Source organism: Peromyscus eremicus, chromosome 14 (genome assembly GCF_949786415.1).
Source record: "Peromyscus eremicus chromosome 14, PerEre_H2_v1, whole genome shotgun sequence".
NCBI lineage: Eukaryota > Metazoa > Chordata > Mammalia > Rodentia > Cricetidae > Peromyscus > Peromyscus eremicus.
In genome coordinates, this window is record NC_081430.1 from 57,685,620 (window position 1) to 57,703,187 (window position 17,568).

The 17,568-nt window shown below is 40.1% G+C and overlaps 2 long non-coding RNA genes and 5 pseudogenes across 2 annotated transcripts; all 7 read left to right on the top strand.

Moving 5' to 3' along the window:
• The first annotated feature begins 1,266 nt into the window (after positions 1-1,266).
• Positions 1,267-1,343, top strand: LOC131924775 (small nucleolar RNA SNORD113/SNORD114 family; annotated as a pseudogene).
• Positions 1,344-4,218: 2,875 nt separating this feature from the next.
• LOC131924424 (uncharacterized) lies at positions 4,219-6,666 on the top strand. Its single transcript, XR_009382897.1, has 3 exons — positions 4,219-4,269; positions 5,022-5,101; positions 6,206-6,666. It is a non-coding gene; the product is annotated as an uncharacterized LOC131924424 (long non-coding RNA).
• On the top strand, positions 4,473-4,550 carry LOC131924758 (small nucleolar RNA SNORD113/SNORD114 family; annotated as a pseudogene).
• A 2,107-nt stretch (positions 6,667-8,773) lies between the features above and the next one.
• LOC131924776 (small nucleolar RNA SNORD113/SNORD114 family) lies at positions 8,774-8,850 on the top strand (annotated as a pseudogene).
• A 2,874-nt stretch (positions 8,851-11,724) lies between these two features.
• LOC131924422 (uncharacterized) lies at positions 11,725-14,168 on the top strand. The gene is made up of 3 exons (XR_009382895.1): positions 11,725-11,775; positions 12,526-12,605; positions 13,708-14,168. It is a non-coding gene; the product is annotated as an uncharacterized LOC131924422 (long non-coding RNA).
• LOC131924759 (small nucleolar RNA SNORD113/SNORD114 family) lies at positions 11,979-12,056 on the top strand (annotated as a pseudogene).
• A 2,581-nt stretch (positions 14,169-16,749) lies between the features above and the next one.
• LOC131924745 (small nucleolar RNA SNORD113/SNORD114 family) lies at positions 16,750-16,827 on the top strand (annotated as a pseudogene).
• Positions 16,828-17,568: the final 741 nt, after the last annotated feature.

Here is a 17,568-nt window from a genome sequence, read left to right on the forward strand (position 1 = left end):
CCAGCTGCATTGGCACTATAATAAATGCAGAAACAGGGTATTGTTCTCTCAAGGTTTGAAGCCAAAGTGGAGGCTAGTGAGGACCTGCTGTTGCCAAAGAGGTGGATGGTTCATCCAGCCCCAGACTCTTTAGAACACCAATTCAACTGAACCACTCATGTTTTTACAAGGTGGTTGTATTTATTTATTAAGACACACTCTAGTATTCTACCACTTCTGTGCTGTCTCCTTGAAGTTTCTGGAATAAAGAATCCCATGTGCATCCAGATGGCTCTTTGCATATTTACATTTGACAGACAGCTGCAGAGACTGAGTCAGGATCTCCTTGCCTTCTACCTAGGTTCACTCAGAAGATTTAGCACTTCCCGTTGAGTAGGGAATGTGTAGCTAGACAGACACATGGACCAGTTTTGGTTCTTATGGTTTTATCTGGTGTTCACTTGTAGGAAAGTTAATACATCTCCCACTGTAAGTGACTCTTTGGCTTTGACAGTGAGCTTCGTCTACAGCAAACACGAGGTTAGTCCCCATTCAGTGTTTGTTGAGCTGGACTTGGCTACAAAAATCTGACTCTAGACTGTGCCTCCCCGTCTCTCCATTCATTCAATATTTCTCTCTTTGTACTGGTAGACACACTGGACTCAGTTAGGCACACAATACCTGGAATGCTCAGTTTATCATGGAATAGGTGTTTATCTCTGAGTTCTATATCCTTCAATCTCTTCTCATGGCTGCTGGCTTCAAGGCTTATCGTGGGTCTTTGCTTTAACACTTCAGGGAGGAAAGGGTGACATTATTAAATTCTTAACTCTTTATTATTAAAATGTTGCCAAAATCACTACACATTAAAATGAACCAAACCCAAAGACTTAAATTTTTTAAGTGAAAATAAATAGCTATTACCACAGATTCACAAACATCTACAGAAAAAGATTTGCATACTTACATAGTTAAAGTATGAAATTTTCGTCATCCACAGTGCTCGTCCCACTGAAGGAATGGCTTCAGTCTGCCTTAAACACTGGGCCACACCCATAATCTCTACACTTATTCTCAGTGCTTACGTGAAGTCCAAATCCTGTGTGAGTAATATTCAAAATTATTGTCTTGTTTTGCTCTGTGTTATTATAGTTTAGAGCAGAGGTTAGGTATTCTGAAAAAACAAAAACAAAAAACAAAATGAAATCAGAGGCACTTTTATTGTTAATGAATTACTGCGTTAAATAACAAACACGCACATATTACTAGAGAAGAGGTAGGCTATCACGGACCAATGATGACAATTACCCTGCGGCGCTATAAGTCATGGACGATGACTACAATTATGGGTGTCTGAGGTTCTTTCTCATCCTAACACATCTCATTTGCTCCTGTTAGCCTGGTAAAACCATTAGGCTTGTGGAGCACATAGTGTTCATTAGACGCATGCACTTTCGTGAATTTTCTTAGTGGATCAATGACATGCTGTAAATATTCACACACAAATACAAATGTAAATAAATATGGTGGCATTGATCCATGAGTAGATAAATGTTTTACTACAAATGCTACTACTACTGCTCGTAGATACTCTCGAAATCTATTAAGAGTGAACTGGCTTAAAGATGTATATAAAACTCCATCCAAGTTCACATAGGAAGTATAATTAATGGATTAAGGCCCAGTGAGGGTCAAGACCTTAATCTTATATCTCACTTGAATTCTTAAGACACTATCATAACAATGTGAATCCTAAATAGCAAATAGTTAGAAAGGAGAAATGTAGCAGTCGTTTGAAAACTCTCAATCTTTTTATTATCTTCTCTGCTGTGTAATCCCTGGATGGATGATGGTTGCCACCTTGTTTCCTGGCTGGGAGGTCCACGGTTGCCCAGTCCTCATGTGTGAGGATCAAGGGAACTGATGTAAGTGGAGTCAAGATTTTTGTTTTGCTATGGGTGGCCTTTATGAGACACTCCTCTCTTAGTCAAGTGTTGCTTTTTTGCTTTTGTCTTTTCTGGGGCCCCCCATCCAGTTACCAAATAAAGCAAACATGGAGGCTTATTCCAAATTATAAATATCAGGCCTTAGCTTGGCTTATTTCTTGCCGGATTTCCTTAACTTGAAGTTATCCCATCTACCTTTTGCCTCTGGGCTTCTCATGTTATCTTGCTTCTGTAAATCTTACTCTTACTTCATGTCTTGATATGCAGCTGGGTGGCTGGCCCCTGATGTCCTCTTCCTCCTCTGGTTCCTTCTTTCTGCCTCTCCCAGACTTCTCCTTCTGTTATTTCCCTCTGCCCCCACCCCCAATTCTGCCTATGCTTTCTTCTGCCTTGCTATTGGCCGTTCAGTTGTTTATTAGACCATCAGGTGTTTTAGACAGGCACAAGAACACAGCTTCACAGAGGTCAACAAACGCAACCTAAACAAAAGTAACACACCTTAAACAAAAGAATACTCTACAACGTTTCCCATTTTTGTTGTCATAAATGCAAAGGATTTTACTCTAACATAGTGAAAGTACAGACAACAAAAAAATGATCTATTCGGAATTCCATTTACAATATTCTGTCCATTTGTACTTAGCATATTCAAAGAGAATTATGCGTTATCTGTCGTATCTTACAGAATCCAAAGTTTTACAGCTAAGTTACTTTCTCAAGTAAAACTAAGAAAAACTGCAACTGTAACTCTCTAGTCTTCAATTCCATCAAAGACCCCTAGAGATGTAATATATTTGCGTAAACAAAATATGCATCGCACACAACTTCCAAAAACTCTAGCCATGACAGAGACATCTGACTGCCTGGACAGTCACCCAAAGCTTCTCTACGATCTTGGGCCATCCGTCTTCAGCGTACAGGCCCATAGTATCTGGCAGACTTTGCTGTGAAGCAAGAAATTTGAAGGCCTGTCTTGCCTTGATTTGAGACACTTAGTCAGTCACTCTGCTCTGTGTCCTATAGACTGTGTGGCAGTCTCTTTTGTGAAGCAGGTATTTTGAATGCCTGCCCTGCCTTGTACTGGCACAGTTCAACAACCTTTTTCCTGCGTGTCCTGCGTGACAAACCTGCACAGCACAATGTCAGCAGCCAAAGACAAGAGCAGTTTCTTTGTCTAGTGGCCACAAAGAAATCTGGCCACAACGAAAGTAAACCCCATAAGGGGTTCGTTCAGTGCCCCTCACCTCTGAAGCAAATGGGTGCTGCCAGGAGTAGATGTGTCTCATGGTCATGAAAAACTTGAGGATAACAAAACATTTGTAATGCCGTATTCTGTAAGTCTTTGAAAAGTTTGAAGACTCTCTTTTCATCTAAAATATATCTCTATATGATCCGGAAAGCAAACCGAACATATCCACAAATTTGATTGTTACAAGTGACTAACCGCTATCCTTTGTTTCCTGATTTTCCCATATAGTTTATAGTAATCAATTTCCAAAACTAGAACTGCACCCTACATTTCCGACCGAACTGCATAAGCGCAATACCTCAAACATAAATAGAAACATACATACAATATGTTTTAATCAAAACAACCTTAAATTTTTATCAATATACAAAAATGGTTTAAACAAGAGTAGAAACACGCATACAGTGTAACAAAAATAGGTTTAAATGTGTATCGATATACTATGATAGTACAATACCAAATACACATATAGCAAAGTACAGAGACCCACTAGTAATGAAGTTCCAGAGGTATAATCCCTTGGCTCAGGATGCTGTGTACTGTTTAAAAATGGTGGTCAAAATACTTGTTAGGGTTAGAACTCGCTCTCCTGTGTATTTTCTAGTGAAGAATGTATCACAATTGTATGTTCTTTGATAAGGAAACATTGCATAGAACTTGAATGTGTTCATAATCCATTCTTCCTTTCATCTCTCCGGCTATCCCCATGCCGTGTTGCCCTTCCGTCTGGATCACGATGTCCACGGCTAGCCTAGGGTCGTTGGAGCCCAGTGACCGGGTAAGTACAGTTCATGTTCTTGTGTTACTCTGACTGCTTCTCCTTATTCTTAAATGAATGACAAATTACTCAAGAATGGCACATCCAGTTGATGACAGACTTAAATTTTATTAAGTGAAAATGCATAGCGATTACCACGGAGTCACCACGGTTTACAGAAATAGTTTTACAAAGCTTGCGTTAGTTAAGTCATGAAATTTTCATCATCCCCAGTGCTCATCCCTCACAAGGAATAGCTTCAGTCTGCTTTAAACACTGGGCCACACCCCCAAATCTCTACACGTCCTCTCGGTGTTTACCTGGAGACCCAAAGCTATGTGAGTAATATTCAAAATTATTATATTGTATTGCTCATATTGTTATATGCCCTATGTTGTGATAGAGTATAGAATGTATCTGACCAAGGTATTTGGTTATCCCGAAGAACAAAATAACACGAGAGGCACATTTATTATTAACGAAGAATTCATGTGTTAAATTGCACGCATACATACATTACTAGGGAAGAGGAAGGCTAATATGGACCGATGATGACCAAGTCTGGGGTGGCAGTATAAGTCACGGACGATGACTACAATTCTGGGTGTCTGAGGTTCTCATCATCATATATCCTATGTGCCCCTGTTAACCGGGGAATAGACGTTAGGCCTGTGGAGCCCATCCTGACATTATAATCAAGCACTTTCTGGAGTATTAGTGGATCAGTGAAACATTTTATAAATATTCACACAAATATAAATGGAAATAAATTTTTGAGGCATAGATCAGCTAGTAAACAAATGTTTTACCACAAATGGTACTACTACATGTGGAAACTCTGGAAGTCTGTTAACAGGTATTAGCATAAAGATGTATATAAACTTAATCCAAGTTCACATGTGAAGTATACTTAATGGATTAAGCCCCAGTGAGGGTCAAGACCTTGACTTTTAAATCTTACTTGATTTCTTAAGACACTATCATAACAATGTGAATCCTAAATAACAGATAGTTAGAAAGGAGAAATGTAGAAATCATTTGATAAATATCAATCTTTTTATTATCATTCTTCCTTTGTACTTCCTGGAAGGATGATGATTGACACCGTGTTTCCTGGCTGGGAGGTCCGTGGTTGCCCTGTCCCCATGTGTAAGGATCAAGGGAAGTGATGTAAGTGGAGTCAAAGTCCTTGTTTCGCTTTGGGTGGCCTTGATCACACATTTAGGTTGTCTTGGTAAAGGCATGCATAGGCTCCTGTTAGGCCAATTGAGACTGTGTGCTCAATTAAACCTGACCATGAGCGCAGGGTTGGGGAATTCCAAAATTAAGTAGAAAGACAGAATCAGGGTGGCACAAAATCTGTTGCATAATTTCAAAACATCCAGATTTTGTGACTTGTTATATGACTACTCCAAGTGACACGAATAGTAAGGTGATAAAAATATAGAAAGTGTGAGAGAAAGGAAAAGGCGGTGTTGGATCAATGATGGGTTGATCACTCATGATGATTGATCCGTGGAGCATGACTACAGGTCTGGGAGTCTGAGCTTCACACCAGAACACATGTAGTGTGGAACTGTGATAGATGTCAGGTGTAGTACGTGATAGTGTATTATCATAGTATTTTTGTTCATGAGTTTTCATTACATTCATATAATTAGAGTCAACTAAAACACAGGAGAGGGGAACAGATTCTCAAATAGTACCATGTAGTAATATTGTAACAGTATATATATATATATATATATATATATATATATATATATATATATATATATCTCAAAGTTGAGGAACCCACTAGTAGTGAATTTCCAGAGGTATAATCCCTTGGCTAAGGATGCTCTGTGCCATTTGAAATGATAGTCAAGTAAAGCAAAGGATAACCAGGCTACAATGCACAGCCCCAGAGATAGTAGGTATCAAGGAGGACCTTAAGAGTGACAGATGTACATGTATCCTCCTGGGAAGGGGAAGTAAATAAGAACTCCTGAGTGAACTGCCAACCTGGGAGAAGGGGTGGAGATAAGGGGAGGTGGAAGGAGAACCTGAGGGAAGTAGATGGTGGATTTGGGGGAGGGACAGAGATGGAGAGAAATGAAAGAGATGTCTTGATGGAGGGAGCCATGATGGGGTAAGGAAGAAACCTCCTAGAAGGGAAATTCCCAGGAATCCACAAGGATGAGCCCAGCTAATACTCCAAGGCGCAGTGGAGGGGGTGCCTCAACTGGCCTTCCCCTCTAATCAGATTGATGACTACCCTAATTGTCATCATAGAACCTTCATCCAGTACTAACGGAAGCAGATGCAGAGATCCACAGCTAAGCACTTTGTGGAGCTCCCGGAGTCCAGTTGAAGCAAAGGAGGAGAGATTATATGAGCAAAGGGGACAAGATCATGATGGGGAATCCCACAGAGACCTGAGCTAATGGGAGCTCACTGACTCTGGACTGACAACTGGGGAACCTGCATGGGACCGAACTAGGCCCTCTGAATGTGGGTGACAGTTGTGTGACTTGGACAATTTATGGGGCCACTGGCAGTGGCACCAGGATTTATCCTTCGTGCACGAACTGGCTTTTTGGAGCCCATTCCCCGTGGAGGGATGCCTTGCTCAGCCTTGATGCAGCAGAGAGGGGCTTGGTCCTGCCTCACCTTGATATGGCGGGCTTCCTTGACTCCCCGTGGGAGGCCTTACCCTCCCTGAGGACTGGATAGGAGGCTGGGTGGAGGAAAGATGGAGGGTGGGTGGGAGCAGCGGGAGGAGGGGGGTGAGGGGGGTGGGGGTGGGAGAGGGAACTGTGGTTGGTATGTGAAAAAAGAACTCTTAAATAAACAAAACTAAAAATAAAAAGATAAAATGGTGGTCAAAATTCTTGTTAAGGTTAGAACCGGGTCTCCTGTGTACTTTCTCAAGAAGAATGTAGCAACCTTTTATATTCGTAGATGAGTGAAATAAAAAAGAAACCACACAAGGGTCATTGTATAGAACATGGTTTTGTGATTTTGTTTATAATCCGTTCCTCTTTTCATCTCTCTGGATATTCCTGAGTTGCCCTTCCACGTGGATCACGATGTCTACGGCGAGCCTAGGGTCTTGGGAGCACAGTGACCAAGTAAGTACAGTTCATTTTCCTGTGTTACTCTGACTGCCTCTCCTTATTCTTTAATGAATTACGCACTGCTCAAGAAGGACACATCCAGTTGAAGACAGATACCAAATATCATGGACACAGTTTCTTAATATCATTAATTTTAAAATAAATCTGATGACACACTGAATCAAAGAATTGATCTAAAGCATTCTTAAGAACTGCTCTAAAGCATATTTAATAACATATTTGATTCCTTGTATTTATCTGTATCTGTTTATCTCTCTGTCTATGGATCTGTCTGTCTGTCTATCCATCTTCAAACTACAAATCCAGCTAATACTGTATGTATATATGTATCTCTGTCTATCTCTCTCTCTCTCTCTCTCTCTATCTATCTATCTATCTATCTACCTCTGTATCTATCCATCATCTATCATATATATAATAACATGTGTCTTTTTTATTGTACTTTTTCTGTTGAATCCCAGCTGCATTGGCACTATAATAAATGCAGAAACAGGGTATTGTTCTCTCAAGGTTTGAAGCCAAAGTGGAGGCTAGTGAGGACCTGCTGTTGCCAAAGAGGTGGATGGTTCATCCAGCCCCAGACTCTTTAGAACACCAATTCAACTGAACCACTCATGTTTTTACAAGGTGGTTGTATTTATTTATTAAGACACACTCTAGTATTCTACCACTTCTGTGCTGTCTCCTTGAAGTTTCTGGAATAAAGAATCCCATGTGCATCCAGATGGCTCTTTGCATATTTACATTTGACAGACAGCTGCAGAGACTGAGTCAGGATCTCCTTGCCTTCTACCTAGGTTCACTCAGAAGATTTAGCACTTCCCGTTGAGTAGGGAATGTGTAGCTAGACAGACACATGGACCAGTTTTGGTTCTTATGGTTTTATCTGGTGTTCACTTGTAGGAAAGTTAATACATCTCCCACTGTAAGTGACTCTTTGGCTTTGACAGTGAGCTTCGTCTACAGCAAACACGAGGTTAGTCCCCATTCAGTGTTTGTTGAGCTGGACTTGGCTACAAAAATCTGACTCTAGACTGTGCCTCCCCGTCTCTCCATTCATTCAATATTTCTCTCTTTGTACTGGTAGACACACTGGACTCAGTTAGGCACACAATACCTGGAATGCTCAGTTTATCATGGAATAGGTGTTTATCTCTGAGTTCTATATCCTTCAATCTCTTCTCATGGCTGCTGGCTTCAAGGCTTATCGTGGGTCTTTGCTTTAACACTTCAGGGAGGAAAGGGTGACATTATTAAATTCTTAACTCTTTATTATTAAAATGTTGCCAAAATCACTACACATTAAAATGAACCAAACCCAAAGACTTAAATTTTTTAAGTGAAAATAAATAGCTATTACCACAGATTCACAAACATCTACAGAAAAAGATTTGCATACTTACATAGTTAAAGTATGAAATTTTCGTCATCCACAGTGCTCGTCCCACTGAAGGAATGGCTTCAGTCTGCCTTAAACACTGGGCCACACCCATAATCTCTACACTTATTCTCAGTGCTTACGTGAAGTCCAAATCCTGTGTGAGTAATATTCAAAATTATTGTCTTGTTTTGCTCTGTGTTATTATAGTTTAGAGCAGAGGTTAGGTATTCTGAAAAAACAAAAACAAAAAACAAAATGAAATCAGAGGCACTTTTATTGTTAATGAATTACTGCGTTAAATAACAAACACGCACATATTACTAGAGAAGAGGTAGGCTATCACGGACCAATGATGACAATTACCCTGCGGCGCTATAAGTCATGGACGATGACTACAATTATGGGTGTCTGAGGTTCTTTCTCATCCTAACACATCTCATTTGCTCCTGTTAGCCTGGTAAAACCATTAGGCTTGTGGAGCACATAGTGTTCATTAGACGCATGCACTTTCGTGAATTTTCTTAGTGGATCAATGACATGCTGTAAATATTCACACACAAATACAAATGTAAATAAATATGGTGGCATTGATCCATGAGTAGATAAATGTTTTACTACAAATGCTACTACTACTGCTCGTAGATACTCTCGAAATCTATTAAGAGTGAACTGGCTTAAAGATGTATATAAAACTCCATCCAAGTTCACATAGGAAGTATAATTAATGGATTAAGGCCCAGTGAGGGTCAAGACCTTAATCTTATATCTCACTTGAATTCTTAAGACACTATCATAACAATGTGAATCCTAAATAGCAAATAGTTAGAAAGGAGAAATGTAGCAGTCGTTTGAAAACTCTCAATCTTTTTATTATCTTCTCTGCTGTGTAATCCCTGGATGGATGATGGTTGCCACCTTGTTTCCTGGCTGGGAGGTCCACGGTTGCCCAGTCCTCATGTGTGAGGATCAAGGGAACTGATGTAAGTGGAGTCAAGATTTTTGTTTTGCTATGGGTGGCCTTTATGAGACACTCCTCTCTTAGTCAAGTGTTGCTTTTTTGCTTTTGTCTTTTCTGGGGCCCCCCATCCAGTTACCAAATAAAGCAAACATGGAGGCTTATTCCAAATTATAAATATCAGGCCTTAGCTTGGCTTATTTCTTGCCGGATTTCCTTAACTTGAAGTTATCCCATCTACCTTTTGCCTCTGGGCTTCTCATGTTATCTTGCTTCTGTAAATCTTACTCTTACTTCATGTCTTGATATGCAGCTGGGTGGCTGGCCCCTGATGTCCTCTTCCTCCTCTGGTTCCTTCTTTCTGCCTCTCCCAGACTTCTCCTTCTGTTATTTCCCTCTGCCCCCACCCCCAATTCTGCCTATGCTTTCTTCTGCCTTGCTATTGGCCGTTCAGTTGTTTATTAGACCATCAGGTGTTTTAGACAGGCACAAGAACACAGCTTCACAGAGGTCAACAAACGCAACCTAAACAAAAGTAACACACCTTAAACAAAAGAATACTCTACAACGTTTCCCATTTTTGTTGTCATAAATGCAAAGGATTTTACTCTAACATAGTGAAAGTACAGACAACAAAAAAATGATCTATTCGGAATTCCATTTACAATATTCTGTCCATTTGTACTTAGCATATTCAAAGAGAATTATGCGTTATCTGTCGTATCTTACAGAATCCAAAGTTTTACAGCTAAGTTACTTTCTCAAGTAAAACTAAGAAAAACTGCAACTGTAACTCTCTAGTCTTCAATTCCATCAAAGACCCCTAGAGATGTAATATACTTGCGTAAACAAAATATGCATCGCACACAACTTCCAAAAACTCTGCCATGACAGAGACATCTGACTGCCTGGACAGTCACCCAAAGCTTCTCTACGAGCTTAGGGCATCCATCTTCAGCGTACAGGCCCATAGTATCTGGCAGACTTTGCTGTGAAGCAAGAAATTTGAAGGCCTGTCTTGCCTTGATTTGAGACAGTTAGTCAGTCACTCTGCTCTGTGTCCTATAGACTGTGTGGCAGTCTCTTTTGTGAAGCAGGTATTTTGAATGCCTGCCCTGCCTTGTACTGGCACAGTTCAACAACCTTTTTCCTGCGTGTCCTGCGTGACAAACCTGCACAGCACAATGTCAGCAGCCAAAGACAAGAGCAGTTTCTTTGTCTAGTGGCCACAAAGAAATCTGGCCACAACAAAAGTAAACCCCATAAGGGGTTCGTTCAGTGCCCCTCACCTCTGAAGCAAATGGGTGCTGCCAGGAGTAGATGTGTCTCATGGTCATGAAAAACTTGAGGATAACAAAACATTTGTAATGCCGTATTCTGTAAGTCTTTGAAAAGTTTGAAGACTCTCTTTTCATCTAAAATATATCTCTATATGATCCGGAAAGCAAACCGAACATATCCACAAATTTGATTGTTACAAGTGACTAACCGCTATCCTTTGTTTCCTGATTTTCCCATATAGTTTATAGTAATCAATTTCCAAAACTAGAACTGCACCCTACATTTCCGACCGAACTGCATAAGCGCAATACCTCAAACATAAATAGAAACATACATACAATATGTTTTAATCAAAACAACCTTAAATTTTTATCAATATACAAAAATGGTTTAAACAAGAGTAGAAACACGCATACAGTGTAACAAAAATAGGTTTAAATGTGTATCGATATACTATGATAGTACAATACCAAATACACATATAGCAAAGTACAGAGACCCACTAGTAATGAAGTTCCAGAGGTATAATCCCTTGGCTCAGGATGCTGTGTACTGTTTAAAAATGGTGGTCAAAATACTTGTTAGGGTTAGAACTCGCTCTCCTGTGTATTTTCTAGTGAAGAATGTATCACAATTGTATGTTCTTTGATAAGGAAACATTGCATAGAACTTGAATGTGTTCATAATCCATTCTTCCTTTCATCTCTCCGGCTATCCCCATGCCGTGTTGCCCTTCCGTCTGGATCACGATGTCCACGGCTAGCCTAGGGTCGTTGGAGCCCAGTGACCGGGTAAGTACAGTTCATGTTCTTGTGTTACTCTGACTGCTTCTCCTTATTCTTAAATGAATGACAAATTACTCAAGAATGGCACATCCAGTTGATGACAGACTTAAATTTTATTAAGTGAAAATGCATAGCGATTACCACGGAGTCACCACGGTTTACAGAAATAGTTTTACAAAGCTTGCGTTAGTTAAGTCATGAAATTTTCATCATCCCCAGTGCTCATCCCTCACAAGGAATAGCTTCAGTCTGCTTTAAACACTGGGCCACACCCCCAAATCTCTACACGTCCTCTCGGTGTTTACCTGGAGACCCAAAGCTATGTGAGTAATATTCAAAATTATTATATTGTATTGCTGATATTGTTATATGCCCTATGTTGTCATAGAGTATAGAATGTATCTGACCAAGGTATTTGGTTATCCCGAAGAACAAAATAACACGAGAGGCACATTTATTATTAACGAAGAATTCATGTGTTAAATTGCACGCATACATACATTACTAGGGAAGAGGAAGGCTAATATGGACCGATGATGACCAAGTCTGGGGTGGCAGTATAAGTCACGGACGATGACTACAATTCTGGGTGTCTGAGGTTCTCATCATCATATATCCTATGTGCCCCTGTTAACCGGGGAATAGACGTTAGGCCTGTGGAGCCCATCCTGACATTATAATCAAGCACTTTCTGGAGTATTAGTGGATCAGTGAAACATTTTATAAATATTCACACATATAAATGGAAATAAATTTTTGAGGCATAGATCAGCTAGTAAACAAATGTTTTACCACAAATGGTACTACTACATGTGGAAACTCTGGAAGTCTGTTAACAGGTATTAGCATAAAGATGTATATAAACTTAATCCAAGTTCACATGTGAAGTATACTTAATGGATTAAGCCCCAGTGAGGGTCAAGACCTTGACTTTTAAATCTTACTTGATTTCTTAAGACACTATCATAACAATGTGAATCCTAAATAACAGATAGTTAGAAAGGAGAAATGTAGAAATCATTTGATAAATATCAATCTTTTTATTATCATTCTTCCTTTGTACTTCCTGGAAGGATGATGATTGACACCGTGTTTCCTGGCTGGGAGGTCCGTGGTTGCCCTGTCCCCATGTGTAAGGATCAAGGGAAGTGATGTAAGTGGAGTCAAAGTCCTTGTTTCGCTTTGGGTGGCCTTGATCACACATTTAGGTTGTCTTGGTAAAGGCATGCATAGGCTCCTGTTAGGCCAATTGAGACTGTGTGCTCAATTAAACCTGACCATGAGCGCAGGGTTGGGGAATTCCAAAATTAAGTAGAAAGACAGAATCAGGGTGGCACAAAATCTGTTGCATAATTTCAAAACATCCAGATTTTGTGACTTGTTATATGACTACTCCAAGTGACACGAATAGTAAGGTGATAAAAATATAGAAAGTGTGAGAGAAAGGAAAAGGCGGTGTTGGATCAATGATGGGTTGATCACTCATGATGATTGATCCGTGGAGCATGACTACAGGTCTGGGAGTCTGAGCTTCACACCAGAACACATGTAGTGTGGAACTGTGATAGATGTCAGGTGTAGTACGTGATAGTGTATTATCATAGTATTTTTGTTCATGAGTTTTCATTACATTCATATAATTAGAGTCAACTAAAACACAGGAGAGGGGAACAGATTCTCAAATAGTACCATGTAGTAATATTGTAACAGTATATATATATATATATATATATATATATATATATATATATATATATATCTCAAAGTTGAGGAACCCACTAGTAGTGAATTTCCAGAGGTATAATCCCTTGGCTAAGGATGCTCTGTGCCATTTGAAATGATAGTCAAGTAAAGCAAAGGATAACCAGGCTACAATGCACAACCCCAGAGATAGTAGGTATCAAGGAGGACCTTAAGAGCGACAGATGTACATGTATCCTCCTGGGAAGGGGAAGTAAATAAGAACTCCTGAGTGAACTGCCAACCTGGGAGAAGGGGTGGAGATAAGGGGAGGTGGAAGGAGAACCTGAGGGAAGTAGATGGTGGATTTGGGGGAGGGACAGAGATGGAGAGAAATGAAAGAGATGTCTTGATGGAGGGAGCCATGATGGGGTAAGGAAGAAACCTCCTAGAAGGGAAATTCCCAGGAATCCACAAGGATGAGCCCAGCTAATACTCCAAGGCGCAGTGGAGGGGGTGCCTCAACTGGCCTTCCCCTCTAATCAGATTGATGACTACCCTAATTGTCATCATAGAACCTTCATCCAGTACTAACGGAAGCAGATGCAGAGATCCACAGCTAAGCACTTTGTGGAGCTCCCGGAGTCCAGTTGAAGCAAAGGAGGAGAGATTATATGAGCAAAGGGGACAAGATCATGATGGGGAATCCCACAGAGACCTGAGCTAATGGGAGCTCACTGACTCTGGACTGACAACTGGGGAACCTGCATGGGACCGAACTAGGCCCTCTGAATGTGGGTGACAGTTGTGTGACTTGGACAATTTATGGGGCCACTGGCAGTGGCACCAGGATTTATCCTTCGTGCATGAACTGGCTTTTTGGAGCCCATTCCCCGTGGAGGGATGCCTTGCTCAGCCTTGATGCAGCAGAGAGGGGCTTGGTCCTGCCTCACCTTGATATGGCGGGCTTCCTTGACTCCCCGTGGGAGGCCTTACCCTCCCTGAGGACTGGATAGGAGGCTGGGTGGAGGAAAGATGGAGGGTGGGTGGGAGCAGCGGGAGGAGGGTGGTGAGGGGGGTGGGGGTGGGAGAGGGAACTGTGGTTGGTATCTCATGTGAAAAAAGAACTCTTAAATAAACAAAACTAAAAATAAAAAGATAAAATGGTGGTCAAAATTTTTGTTAAGGTTAGAACCGGGTCTCCTGTGTACTTTCTCAAGAAGAATGTAGCAACCTTTTATATTCGTAGATGAGTGAAATAAAAAAGAAACCACACAAGGGTCATTGTATAGAACATGGTTTTGTGATTTTGTTTATAATCCGTTCCTCTTTTCATCTCTCTGGATATTCCTGAGTTGCCCTTCCACGTGGATCACGATGTCTACGGCGAGCCTAGGGTCTTGGGAGCACAGTGACCAAGTAAGTACAGCTCATTTTCCTGTGTTACTCTGACTGCCTCTCCTTATTCTTTAATGAATTACGCACTGCTCAAGAAGGACACATCCAGTTGAAGACAGATACCAAATATCATGGACACAGTTTCTTAATATCATTAATTTTAAAATAAATCTGATGACACACTGAATCAAAGAATTGATCTAAAGCATTCTTAAGAACTGCTCTAAAGCATATTTAATAACATATTTGATTCCTTGTATTTATCTGTATCTGTTTATCTCTCTGTCTATGGATCTGTCTGTCTGTCTATCCATCTTCAAACTACAAATCTATCATTAACCTAAGTATATATATATATGTATCTCTGTCTATCTATCTATCTATCTATCTATCTATCTATCTATCTATCTATCTACCTCTGTATCTATCCATCATCTATCATATATATAATAACATATGTCTTTTTTATTGTACTTTTTCCGTTGAATCCCAGCTGCATTGGCACTATAATAAATGCAGAAACAGGGTATTGTTCTCTCAAGGTTTGAAGCCAAAGTGGAAGCTAGTGAGGACCTGCTGTTGCCAAAGAGGTGGATGGTTCATCCAGTCCCAGACTCTTTAGAACACCAATTCAACTGAACCACTCATGTTTTTACAAGGTGGTTGTATTTATTTATTAAGACACACTCTAGTATTCTACCACTTCTGTGCTGTCTCCTTGAAGTTTCTGGAATAAAGAATCCCATGTGCATCCAGATGGCTCTTTGCATATTTATATTTGACAGACAGCTGCAGAGACTGAGTCAGGATCTACTTGCCTTCTACCTAGGTTCACTCAGAAGATTTAGCACTTCCTGTTGAGTAGGGAATGTGTAGCTAGACAGACACATGGACCAGTTTTGGTTCTTATGGTTTTATCTGGTGTTCACTTGTAGGAAAGTTAATACATCTCCCACTGTAAGTGACTCTTTGGCTTTGACAGTGAGCCTCATCTACAGCAAACACTGTTAGTCCGAATCATTTTTTTTTTGGATGGGACTTGGTAATAAATAGCTGCATATAGCCTGAGTCTCCCTATCTCTCCATTCGTTTAATATTTCTTACTTCCTACTGGTTTTTACTCTTCTGAATGGACACAGAAATATCTGATATGTTCAGGTAATCAAGGAATGGTGCTTGTCTCTCTGAGTCCTACATTTTGAAATCTATGCTCATAGCTGTTGATGTAACCAGCCGTCTTATTAAATAAGAAACACAGAACCAGTGCAATGAAGAGATCAGAGCTAAGAGCCTTACCCTGCAGCTAGCCTATTCAGCCAAGAGATCTCTCTGAAAGAGACCTACTTCCTGTGTGTTTGTCTTCTGTTCTGCCTTCTCATTGGTTGTAAACCCAAACAAATGACTGCCTCGTCACTGCCTGTCTGTAGAGACTTCCAGGTCTTCTATGGTTGGGATTGAGATTAAAGGCGTGTGTCTCCAATGCTGGCTGTATACCTGAACACACAGAGATCTACCTAGCTCTGTCCACCAAGTGCTGGGATTAAAGGCATGCGCTACCACCACCACGCTCTTGCTATGGCTCTATTGCTCTGACCCCTGGGCAACTTTATTTATTAACATACAATTAAAATCACATTTCAGTACAAATAAAATACCACCATACATAGCTCCTGGCTTCATTGTTCTTTTTGGCTTTTTACCTTAATACTTAAAGGGAAGAAAGATTGACATTATGAGTTTCTTAAATGTTTATTATGAAAATAATGCTAAAATCATTACACACTTAAATGAACCAGACCCAAAGACTTAATTTTTATTCAGGGAAATTCTGTAGCTATTACCACAGATTCACAAACATCTACAGAAAAAGTTTTATAAAGCTTACATTAGTTAATTCATGAAATTTTTATCATCCACAGTGCTCATTCCTCAGAAGGATTGGCTTCAGTCTGCCTTAAACACTGGGCCACACTCGTAATCTCTACACTTACTCTCAGTGTTTACATGAAGACCCAAATCCTATGTGAGTAATATTCGAAATTATTGTATTGTTTTGCTCAATGTGGTGCTCTATGCTACTATAGAGGATACAATGTATCTGAGCAATGGATTTGTTATTCTGAAAAACAAAATAAAATCAGAGGCACTTTTATTGTTACTGAATTAATGTGTTGTACAACTAACATGCCCACATTACTAGCAGAAGAGGAAAGCTAATATGGACCGATGATGACCAAATCTGGGGTGACAGTATGAGTCACAGACGATGACTACAATTCTGAGTGTCTGAGGTTCTCATCATCATACATCCTATGTGTACCTCTTATCCAAGAAACACTGTTAGGCATGTGGAGCACATAGTGGTCATTAGAAGCAGGCACTTTCATGCATTTTTCTTTGAGGATCAATGAAATATAACATAAATATTTACACAAATGCCAATGAAAATAAATTTTTGAGCCCTTGATCAAGTAGTAAATAAATATTTTACCACAAGTTCTGCTATTACATGCAGAAACTCTGGAAGTCTGTTAAACAATAATTGGTTTAAAGATGTATGTAAAGTTTATCCAAGTTCCTATATGAAGTATAATTAATGGATTAAGCCCCAGTGAGAGTCAAGACCTTAATTTTTAAATCTTACTTGATTTCTTAAGACGCTATCATAACAATGTGAATCCTAAATAACAGATAGTTAGAAAGGAGAAATGTAGAAATCATTTGATAAATGTCAATTTTTTATTATCATTCTTCCTTTGTACTTCCTGGAAGGATGATGATTGACACCATGTTTCCTGGCTGGGAGGTCCGTGGTTGCCCTGTCCCCATGTGTAAGGATCAAGGGAAGTGATGTAAGTGGAGTCAAAGTCCTTGTTTCGCTTTGGGTGGCCTTGATCACACATTTAGGTTGTCTTGGTAAAGGCATGCATAGGCTCCTGTTAGGCCAATTGAGACTGTGTGCTCAATTAAACCTGACCATGAGCGCAGGGTTGGGGATTTCCAAAATTAAGTAGAAAGACAGAATCAGGGTGGCACAA